Consider the following 11,377-nt stretch of genomic DNA (forward strand, 5'->3'; position numbering starts at 1 on the left):
TCAATCTTGTCTTCTTACCTTCAAAACTTTGTATGTGGCTTTCCCTAGCAGGAAAGACCAGTGCTCTTAGGTGCTGTGATAAATGTCTGGTTCCCTCACTGCAATGAAAACCCTGTGGGGACAGCACTTTAATTGTGTATCTACAACGTTAGGCACATAGAGCTGTTTAATGTCCACAAGTGCATGAACTGCCGCTCCACCTAGCAGACCATCTCTGTGGAGTCAACTCTCAGAGATCCTAGAAGGCGTTAATGTTCTGACCATCCCCATCCCTGTCTGCCTCTTTCACCTGTGATCTCCCGGCGGCAGGGAGCAGAGCTGTCCACCTGCTTCCCCGCAGCCCAGAGCACGAAGCTTCCCCCACTGGAGATGCTCCCTGAGCTTGTTCTTGAACAACTGGAAAAGCAGGAGCTGCTGTGACAGGCGAGTCCAGGCCATGCTACCCTGACACCCCATCCTTGTGCATCGCCCAGAATCCCCCCTCCCAGCAGACCTGGTCCTTTCTGCCTCCTTTCATTTCCCTTCGGCCCTGCTCTGGCTTTCCCACCCCAGCTCCCCCGGCCCCAGCTTTCCTGAAAGTGAAAAATCTCAACTGAGTCAGAACTGAATCGTGGCTAGTCAGGCCCCCCAGAGGGATGGAGATCCACTCTCCTACTTGGACAATATTTTTGCCTCTTGGCAGAGAGGCAACGCTCCTCAGATTAGTCATCTCCCTTCACCCCACCTCCCGCTGGCCCCCTGGCCCCAGCCCACACCCTGGAAGATGGGTAACATGGTTTTAAGAATGAGACATCAAATCCCATGTCAAAGGCCACCTGCTCCTGGAAGTGTTTTGGGATCCCTGGGGGAAAGAGCAGACTGCTCAGGGCAGGAGTGGGGCGGGGGCAAGGGGCAGCATGTCACCACTCACTCCTGCCACACGTATTGGACACTGTGCTCTGTCATAGGCCAACGGCCCTGCGCCCGTCCTCGCCCCTTCATGCCCAGGGGAGTGTGATCTCTTTATGTCCATCTCTGCATGCATTTAACAAACCTGGCCTTTATTCTGTGCCATGTTCTGAGCTGGAACTGCAGACACAGAGGTGAATAAGAACGGTGTCCTCCAGTAGCTGATGATGAATGAGAAGGCAGGCAACCACCCCTTCCCACTCAGCGTGATTGGGGCTCTAATGGGGCTGGCACTGGGCCGTGAAAGTAGAGAGGCTTCTGAGCCAGCCAGGAAGGGACACACAGGTTGGGAAACAATTCTTAGGGGAAGTAACATCTGAGTGGGGTTTTGAAGGATGTGTAGGAGTCTGTGGAGCCATTAAGAAGGGGAAGTCCAGACGACCTAGATTAGGAAAAGATGCCAAGTAGTTCAGTCTTCAGTCTAGCTGACTATACACAGCCTGGGGCAGCCCCATCACATGAGCAGTCCCATAAAGCATGTTAGAAAATTGTTTTTGTTTCTTGTTTACACTTCCAAGGCTCTAAAGTAGGTCCAGGCCAATGCCCAAGACACAGAGAGTGTTGAGAAAGAAGATATGTGCTGTCCGCTTCAGTCGGCTCTTCTCTCTGCACTCCCTATCCCCTCCTGGAGTATAAACTTCTGCTTCCCAAGGTCCATATACGTGTGTATAATTTTGCATTTCCCTACAGCAATTCACAGTGTGTGACACTTAAGAGATGCTCACTTGAGGGACGCCTGGATGGCTCAGTGGTTGAGCATCTGCCTTTGGCTCAGGGTGTGATCCCAGAGTCCCGGGATCGAGTCCCACGTCGGGCTCCCCACATGGAGCCTGCTTCTCCCTCTGCCTGTGTCTCTGCTTCTCTCTGTGTGTCTCTCATGAATAAATAAATAAAATCTTTAAAAAAGAGAGAGGGAGAGAGATGCTCACTTGATATTTACCTTAACCAATAATTGCATGACACACCGGGTTTGGCCAAGTACTTGTGATAATAGTGGCCTTGGGTAGCTTTTTCCTGCCCCGAGCCTAGTAACCTAGTCACACGCTGAGTATACTGTAGGTGCTCCTCACCTGACACCATCTGATGTAACAACAAGGGGCATGGGCAGTGCCATCTTTATTTTGCAGGTGAAGAAACCAGGGGTCAGGACAACTTGCAGGTCTGTCTGATGTGTGACGCCACACTTCTACACCGGTTCCCATATCATGGTTTGGGTCACGTGCCATGCCTCAGTAGAGAATAGTTAATTCAGGAAAATCCCCAAGACCTGAAGACTTGGTTTACTTGGCAATGTTTCCAGCTGAAGAGGGAAGGATGTGCACTCATTTCACTCCTCATGACCCTGTGTATGGTTCGTCCTCCAGGACCCAAGTGGCCAACCTGCTCCTCCATCCCCTTCTGCCTCAGCTCCCTCCTCCTCAGGCTCTAAGGCTGAGCAGGGCTCCCTCTGCCACGGTCCCAACCACCAGGAAGGGCCTGGCACCCACCCGCTCACTCTCGCTGCTGCCCTGTCCTGGGGACACCACCTGCCAGCAGCTGCCAGGAGCCCTTGAGATGAGAATAAAGGAATCAAAGCCGGCTCCCACCCCACCCTCAATCCCCACCAGACCTCAGCTCCTTTGGGCCTGGGCTCAAACTATGAGGCTGAGTACGCCACTCACCCTCCCATGCCTCAGTTCCCACACCAGTGAAGGGGGCGAAAACCCTCAGGGACCTTCTCTGGAGGCTGGAAAGATGAAGGGAAGAAAGAGCTGAATCAGCCCAGCACCTGCATCAGAGGTTCCAGGGGGCATCTTAATAGGGCCGATTTCTGAGCCAGTCTGGCTCCTCGGAGCAGGGCTAGGGGCTCTCCAGGTGATTCTGCTGGGAACCAGGTGGGGATGCACTGAGAACACAGGCACCAAAGACCCCCAGCAGCAACCTGGAGAACTCCGAGTGTGAGTCCTCAGGCCCAGGCTGGCCTGATGCCTTGCTGCGATGGGGTCACCACATGTCACCCCTACTCCCCCTCCCCCACACCCCATCGATAATGAGTTCTGGCCAGAACCTTGGACTGTCTCCCTCCATTCTCTTCTCCTCCATCCCTGCAGTGGCCACTGGCAACCTGACCCTCATTAAGTCCTCACCCAGGCCAGCACAGTAAACCCAAATGGCTCCCAACCACTCCCTAGTGCTTCCATCCTGCCATATTCCCCTGCCCAAACCAAGGCCCTGCTCCCTTCACTCACATCAGGGGACGCTCAGGCCTATGGCATCAGACTCTTTCCCCAGCAAGGAATTGAACCAGACCTTCTCAAGTCAACTGCCGTATCTGAGGGGCCACTGCCCAGGGCGCCCACCTGCTGCAGAGGCTGGCTGTCCTCCCTTCACTTGTGCTGGCCATCTGCATGCCCCCACCACTCTAGCTCCACCAATCTGCACCTGCCCACCCCTCAAGGCCACCTCAAAGGCCATGCCCTCCAGGAACCACCCCTTGGGTCACTTAGGAGCACCTGATGCAAGTTCGAGCTAGCTCCATCATCTATCTCAAAGAGCCACACTCTGTCCCTGTGCTCATCTTCCATTTGACCCTCCTAGTCCACCTGCCAGTCTCGTCCTGTGCATGCAGGAGGCTTATCTCAGTGACTGACAGGCCCTCTGGCCCCCCAGATCTCTCCCTGGAATTCACCGGAGGCCACTACACCCCTACCCCAGCCCTACGCCCAGGTCTCCTTCCTCCTCCCCACCCCCAGCTGCCGTGCTATACCTTAGGCTTTCCCTCTTCCCCATTCACCCTTTTGCAAGCTGCTACATCTGTTAAAGTCCCCTCAAATGACCCAGTTTGAGGGTGCCCCGTTTCCTTCCAGGGCCTAACCCATATACATCCTGTATCAAAACAGCCTTATTAAAATGGTCTTGCCAAATGGGCCATCTAAAGTGTCCTGCCTCTCTCAGATACATAGTGCCATCTTTCCATCTAACCCAGGGCACCACCTCCCTAGAGAAATCATCTCTTAGGCACCCCCAAGAAATTCAAGTGTGACCTCAGCTTCTGGGGAAGCCAGAAACCCCCATTGTCTGGAAGCAGGAAAGTAAAGTTGGTCCAGTGTGACTGGAGACATTGGAGCCAGTATCCTAGCAAGGACAGGGACGTGTGAGGGTCCCCAATACAATGCTAACCACTAGAGGACACTTCTGCAGACCCCTTGAATGGTGGAAGGGAGCCTTCAGGGGAGGTAGAAGAGTAAGGGGGTGGAGGCAAGAATGTCCCTGATGCATCCCCAGGCCCTTGTGGGCAGACAGACATCTGGGGGGCTGGCCCGGACCCTCCCCACCTACCCACTCAGCTCTCCAAGGGAGCCACGGGAAATGTGAATGTTTCCAAAGTTCCCCAGGTGATTCTGATAAGCAGCCAGCCTGGGTGAATAGATGACTTGAAATTCCAACCAACTCAGAGTATACAGTTCTATGATCTAAGAATAATCAGATTCAAAGAGGACTCCAAGTTCTGATTCCACTCTGGTCCTTAAAACAGCCCAGAGGAATTTGACAGCAGCATGTCATAACCACCTGAAACCTTCTCCTTGGTTTTCCCAGCCACTCTGCACTCAGAAGATGCTTGCCCCAAACTCAGACTTCATAAAGATCAAAAGATCCCTACATTCAGATTCCAAAGAGGCACAGACCTAATTGCGACACCCAACTCGTCTTGGGCATAAATTTCACTTAGGTTCTGTGAAACAATAAATACATGTTTGAATTAATACCAATATTTATTGGGGTTTAGCAAGAATCCACACTGGTGTATATCTCTGAGTTTTATCTACATGTCCCTTATAGAGTTATTAAAACACCAAAATATAATTTTAATAATCAGTGGGATTTTAATTAACGCACAATAATGATTCCCATTCAATTGGACTCCTTACATTCAGAAAGTAATTACTCATTCACGACACTTAATTTGAAGTGTTACCACAGATTTGTATCTCCTGAAGCCACAAGAAGTTAGATCATAATATTTCTTGTTAGAACTTATAAAGCAAGTTCACTTCAGAGAGAGAATGAAGACCAGGTTCCAAGGGAGGAGGGAAAAATTGGAAAGAGTAGGGAACCAGTTGGGTGGCCTCAGAGGAAGACGAGTGTGGTCTTGGGAGGGAGAACACCACCCGGCTTTCACCAACACATCAGATTTCAGGAGCATGGCCCAGCATGCTCCCCTGCACCATGCCCAGGGGTCCCCAGTGTTGAACACTTCCAAGGATGGAGAGCTCATTACCATAGAAAGAAAGGTGCCCTGTGCAACCTTGGAAAGTCCTCTATCCTCTCCAAATCTCCATTTTTCCGCCAGCCAAATGGAAGAAATAGAGTCTGGTCAGCCTGCCTCCTTGTTGCCACGAGTCCCAGTGAGCAGCTGGCTGGAAGCTTGCCTCCAAAGACACAGGTCTATCCAGACATTCAAGGTATTGAGGACTAACCCATAAAATGATCTGGTGCCACACTTCCCAAGGACATTGGGAGGCCCCCAGGCGTGGGCTCCATGGAGAGAAGCAGACACTCTGGTGACTAGGGCACCTCAGGAGGTCAGGCCATGGGCAAGACTGCCTTCAGAATTCCTGGGCTGCCTCCACCCTCCCCACCACCCCACACCTCAGAGGCATCTCCTGCTGGCTCTGGATGGCACCCCTCCCAACCATAGCCCAGTGTCAGGAAACATGGTGGCTCCAGGTGCAGAACGAACAGAGAGCTGAGCCTCTGGCCTCTCCAAGGCAGATTCACACCAGAGCTAAAGGAGAGAGCCTGCTTCCCAGGAAGGCCTTAGAAATGCATAGCAGGTGTACAAAGGAGAGCTGGACAGGAGATGTGGCCACTGCAGGAGGGCCCAGCAGGGCACTCAGGTCAGCCCACAGCCCCAGCAGCCAGACAATAGTCTCACTTTAAATAGCCAGGAAATCTCACTTCCTCCATCTCCAGGAAGATGAGTATTTTATTTTCTTAAGATTTATTTATTTGTTTATTTGAGAGAAGCGTGGGGGAGGGGCAGAGGGAGAAGGAGGAGAATCTCAAGTAGATTCCCCACTGAGCACAAGAGCCCAGTGTGGAGCTTGATCCCAGGACCCTGAGATCATGACCTGAGCCAGAATCAAGAGTCGGTCACTTAAGCGACTGAGCCACTCAGGTGCCCCAGAAGATGAATATTTTAAATGAGGTATAGATCACTCCACCAAATCTTTTCCACCTGTACAAAAAAATATCTCCATACTGACCAGCTAGGGCCAAGGTCCAGAGGGACACCTTACTTGCTTCTGAGCAGTGAGTCTCAACCTGGGGATGATTCTGGCCAAATGTCTGGAACATTTTTGTTCAGTATACCTTGGGGGTACCACTGGCATCTATTGGCAAAGGCAGCAATGCTGCCAACCATCCCACAAAGCACAGAATAGCTTCTTGTCCCCCACAAATATTGGCCCATCCAAAACATCAAAGGTGCTGAGATAGAGAAGCCCTAGTCTGGATCCATATCTGGCCCCCACTTCATTAGTGAATGGACATTGTTTGCATGTGGTCCAATTTGATTTTACCCCACTAGTCTCTCTATTCTATAGATGAGGAAGCTGAGACCCGATGGTTAACTGCTTGTTGGCGGTTGCACAGATAGTGGCAGAGCTAGACTAATCCCTGATCTGTCCGCTTCCTGAGACCTTCAGAAGACACATGCTGCATCCGGAGGCTAGATGCGGAAGGCATCATGAACTCCAAGGCCTTCCCTGAGAGCTAGAACTTTGAGCCCAGCACATGCTTAAAGCCAATTAAATCCAGGAAATATCTTGTATGAATTCAAGTTTCACTGTAAACACAAACCTCAGGCCACTGTGGGTTGAACATTCCCTGATTTGCCATGCTGAACCCATTTGCAATGGAACCTGGTTTCCCCTAGTTTTGACCCTCACAAAGAAGACAGACCCTGTATGTTCAGCCAACTGTCATTGTTGAGAAATTCACAGTAAACATACATGAAAAGGCCACAGTAAACATACATGAAAAGGCCTTCCTGGGAGGCTCTCAGGAAGTGGACGATCCCTGTGAATTCCAGCAGGTGAGTTTGGCAATGAAGTACAAGAAAATTCTATACTGTTTATCTTCAAGAGTTGGCCCAAAACCAGGTGCCTCAGGGCAGACATTTTTCTTATATTCTTCACAGTTTTGAAGAGCCCAAGGAAAGAAAATAAACATATTCGTTAAGAATTGATTAACATTTCACTAACTGAAAGAGTTGTCCTCCAACATACCCACGGGGCCCATGGAAGGGGCCTTAACATGGGTAGGAGAGCCTATGTATATTGCAGGTGAGGAGACTGAGGACAGAGAGGAAGGATTGGCTCCAGCTGCTCGGTGGACTACAGCAGACCCCTGACTCCCAGGACATCCTGGAGCAAGGCTAGTGTGTTACAAGATGCACTCTAATGTACTCTCACAGGAATTTTTTCTGTCCCAAAGCACTAAATAATATCATGACCATGTAGTGTCTCCAACTGAACAGAGAAAGGGTAGAGACCAGTATCAATTATTCCCTTTTCATGGCAATTTCAAGGATACTTTCCAGACCAATGGTGCCAAAGGACTTCAAATGGTGTCCAGTCCAATTCCTATCCACCCACCTTGCAGCTGGGAAGAGTGAGATCAAGAATAGTAAAGTTTCAGGGTACCTGGATGGTTCAGTCCATTAAGCATCTGGCTCTTGATTTTGGCTCAGATCATGATCCCAGGGTCCTGGGATTGAGCTCCGTGCTCAGTGAGGAGTCTGCTTGAGACTCTCTCTCTCTCCTTCTGCCTCTCCCCCACCCCTCGTGTTCTCTCTCTCAAATAAATAAATAAATCTTGGGGATGAGGGAATACTAGTTTCTTGAGCAAATACATGATCCTGATCAAATGCCAGGTACCCCAAAAGGAAATAGTTACATAGGTAAATACAAGGGATGTGACAAAGAATAAAAGAACTGATAGTACAGAAAACCAAATCAGTGAAATAGACCATTGGTTGGAGAAATCCACCCCCCAGTACCCAAGAAAAGGATCAATAGACAGTATGATGAGCAAAATGGTAGAAGGCAAGAAAATTCCATCATGGTGACACAGTATCCGTGCAACCGGAATTCCACACAGCCCAGGTCAGACAGAAAGTCAACACTAACCTGATAACCAAGAAAAAAACAATTTTCCTGAGATGAATATCTTCCTATTGAGTTTTTTTGTTGTACATACTAGACAAAAGTAAAGAGCCCAGTGCCTAAGTGATTCCTTTTTTAATCTAAAGGATGAAAAGGAAAAAAAAATTGCCAGCATCCACACTAAGAAACAATGATTTGGCACCAGAACTTTCCTCCACATTCCCAAATAACAGAACACGTCAGAGCATCCTCCATGAACTAAGAAAAACAGAGAATCCTCCCCTGCCAAGAGACTGCTCATTGCTGAAATTAAGAAAGGAATTTCCAAAAAGCAAGCACATTGAAGGTTTATGCCTCATGTGCCTTTGGAGAAGAAAAAAATGACCTTGAGAGAGATTTTCTGGATAACTAAAAACTCTATCAAAATGAACAAAATCCATCAATAACATTGATGTGATTAGATAGATAATAGATAGATAGATAGATGATAATGATAGATAGATAGAAAAAGAGAGAAAGAGAAAAAGAAAGAAAGAAAGAAAGAAAGAAAGAAAGAAAGAAAGAAAGAAAGAAAGAAAGAAAGAAAGAAAGAAATTTAACCTCACTGGTAAACAAGGAAATGCAAATTAACATAAATGGGCAAATTCCTGGAGTGATGTCTGCCTAGCAAGTTGCTATAAATTGTTTACTATAGATTCAAAGTTACTTATCTGATACTTCTGAGACCAGATAGGTTTCCAAATTTAGAAATTTTCAGATTCTAGAAAGGAATTTTGTTGCACATACACATTAACCCTCCTGCTATGGTCTGTATGTTTGTATTCCACAGAGTTGCATGCTTCTTTCCCCCCATGGGGGTACAAGAAGAAGTCTGCATCCCAGAATCTTGCCCAACGGTGCAGGCACCCTGACCTCAGATTTCCATCCTCCACTACAGCGCAAAACAAAGATTGGACGTTTATATGTCACCCAGTCTATGGTATTTTGTTTTAGCAGCCTGAATGGACTAAGACCCTCTCCCTACCCCAAAGTGTCTGGAGCAATACTTCAAAATCCAATAGCATCTACAGCTGGGAGAAGGGAGGTACAAAGTAGCTCAGATGAGGTGGCTGGGACTTAGCGCTGAGACAGCCTGACTTCAAAGATCTTTCAATGGCCCAGGCTTTGACTGCATGTGTTCTTTGTGGGTTCTCCCCCTAAGCTCTGTCCTTGAGAAATCAGGTGGGCTGAAGTGTGAATACCAGAAGTGCTCAAATAAGTAAAAACCACCATCATGGGGGAAACAACCAGAAAGTACAAGGGTTGTCTGTCTAGTTTCATTTTGCCGACTAAATCACATACGTGATGCCTTGGAACTTCAGCTGAGCTGAGGGGATGTTGCCGTTCATTCCTCCGGAGGAGAAGATAAGGATTACCTGTGAAGAAACCGACCACCAGCACCATGTGCCAAGGAGACAGAAAGCTCCATCACAGTTTCTGCAAACCTATTTCCTAGAACACAAAAGATGGACTTGGCTTTGATGCTACATAGAAACCCAAAACTTTGTCATCAAGGCATAAAGACACTAATTTCCTGGTATTTGTTCATCACCACTGGTTCAACGGGGGGCTGTTTTTCCAAGGGAAACAAAAAACAAAAAAACAAAACAACTCTTCTCTCCTCCCTGATCAAGTTAATCTTGCTAGTGATAAATCACCATCCCTCACATCCCTCACATCCTTCCCATCATTCCTGTTTTCAGGATGGAGCATCAGCCACATTGGCTCCTGTCTCAGTGGACTGCTGGGTGCAGAACTGATTCCTCTATGCTCTTGTAAAATATTCCACACAAAAGAAATAATTCTAAATCCTGTCCCCTACACACACACACACACATACACACACACACACACACACACACACACACACTTAGAGCTTTGGGGAGCAGTGGAAAGGGGATTGTTTGCAGATTTATGGAGACTTTGAGACTGTCCTTCAAGGACTGAGGGCAAAATAATGCTTTTCAGACACACAAAAGCTAAAAGAATTCAGCACCAGCAGACTTGCACTACAAGAACTGTGAAAAGAAGTTCTTCATGAACAAGGAAAATGATACTAAATGAAAATCTGGATCCGCACAAAGGAATGAAGAGCACCAGAAATGGTAACTCCATGGATAAATATAAAGATGCCTTTCTCATTCAAAACTCTTTCAAAGATAATCAACTGCTTAAAAGGAAAAATAAAAATGCACCGTGGGATTTATAGCATAAGTAGAAGTACAGTGTATGACATCAAAAGCACAAAGACCAGGAGATAAGAAATGGAAGTACACTGTTGCAAGTTTCTTAGGCCATACATGAAGTGCAATAATGTCACTTGAAGGCCACAATAAATTAAAAATGCATATTAAAAACCCTAAAGCAATTATTTAAATAACTCAACAAAAAGTTAAGGTTAATACACCAATAAAGGAGACAAAATAGAATTGTAAACAAAATATTCTGTCTAAAGAAAGGCAGAAAAGGAGAGGAAATCAAAGAACAAATGAGACCAGCAGAAAACCAACAGCAAGATAGTAGATTTAAACCTTGCCATATCAAAGGTAGCATTAAAATTAATGATCTAAACACCACAGTTCAAAGGCAGAATTTGCCAGGTTGAATTAACAACAAACAAACAAAAAAACTCTGTGAAATCTTATGCTGCCTACAAAATAATACTTTAAATATACACAGGTCAAAAGTAGAACCATAAGAAAAAATATACCATAAAAACACTAAATGAAAAGTGGGGGATCCCTGGGTGGCGCAGCGGTTTAGCGCCTGCCTTTGGCCCAGGGCGCGATCCTGGAGACCGGGGATCGAATCCCACGTCGGGCTCCCGGTGCATGGAGCCTGCTTCTCCCTCTGCCTATGTCTCTGCCTCTCTCTTTCTCTCTCTCTCTCTATCATAAATAAATAAAAATTTTAAAAAAAAGAAAAGTGGGTGTGGCTATATTAATATCAGACAAAGTCAATTTCAGAATAAGAAATAACAAAGATAATCTCATAATAAAAGCGGTTAATTTATCAAAAGGACTTTCTAATCCTCAATGTTTATGCATTTGGCAACGAAATTTCAAAGTACATGGAGCAAACTGCTTGGAGAAACAAATTCACAACTTTATCTGAAGATCTCTGTATCTCCTTTTCAATAATTGACAAAACAAATAAACAGAAAATCATTAATAATACTTGAACACTACTAACCAGCTTGACAAAATTGACACTTGCAGAGCACTTGACCCAACAATACCCAG

The 11,377-nt window shown here is 47.1% G+C and overlaps 1 long non-coding RNA gene across 1 annotated transcript; it reads right to left on the reverse strand.

Moving 5' to 3' along the window:
* Positions 1-2,028: 2,028 nt before the first annotated feature.
* On the reverse strand, positions 2,029-4,374 carry LOC102155976. Its single transcript, XR_005362960.1, has 3 exons — positions 4,267-4,374; positions 2,610-2,674; positions 2,029-2,248 (listed from the first exon to the last, which is right to left on the reverse strand). It is a non-coding gene; the product is annotated as an uncharacterized LOC102155976 (long non-coding RNA).
* Positions 4,375-11,377: the final 7,003 nt, after the last annotated feature.

This window comes from Canis lupus, chromosome 8 (assembly GCF_011100685.1).
Source record: "Canis lupus familiaris isolate Mischka breed German Shepherd chromosome 8, alternate assembly UU_Cfam_GSD_1.0, whole genome shotgun sequence".
Classification (NCBI taxonomy): domain Eukaryota; kingdom Metazoa; phylum Chordata; class Mammalia; order Carnivora; family Canidae; genus Canis; species Canis lupus.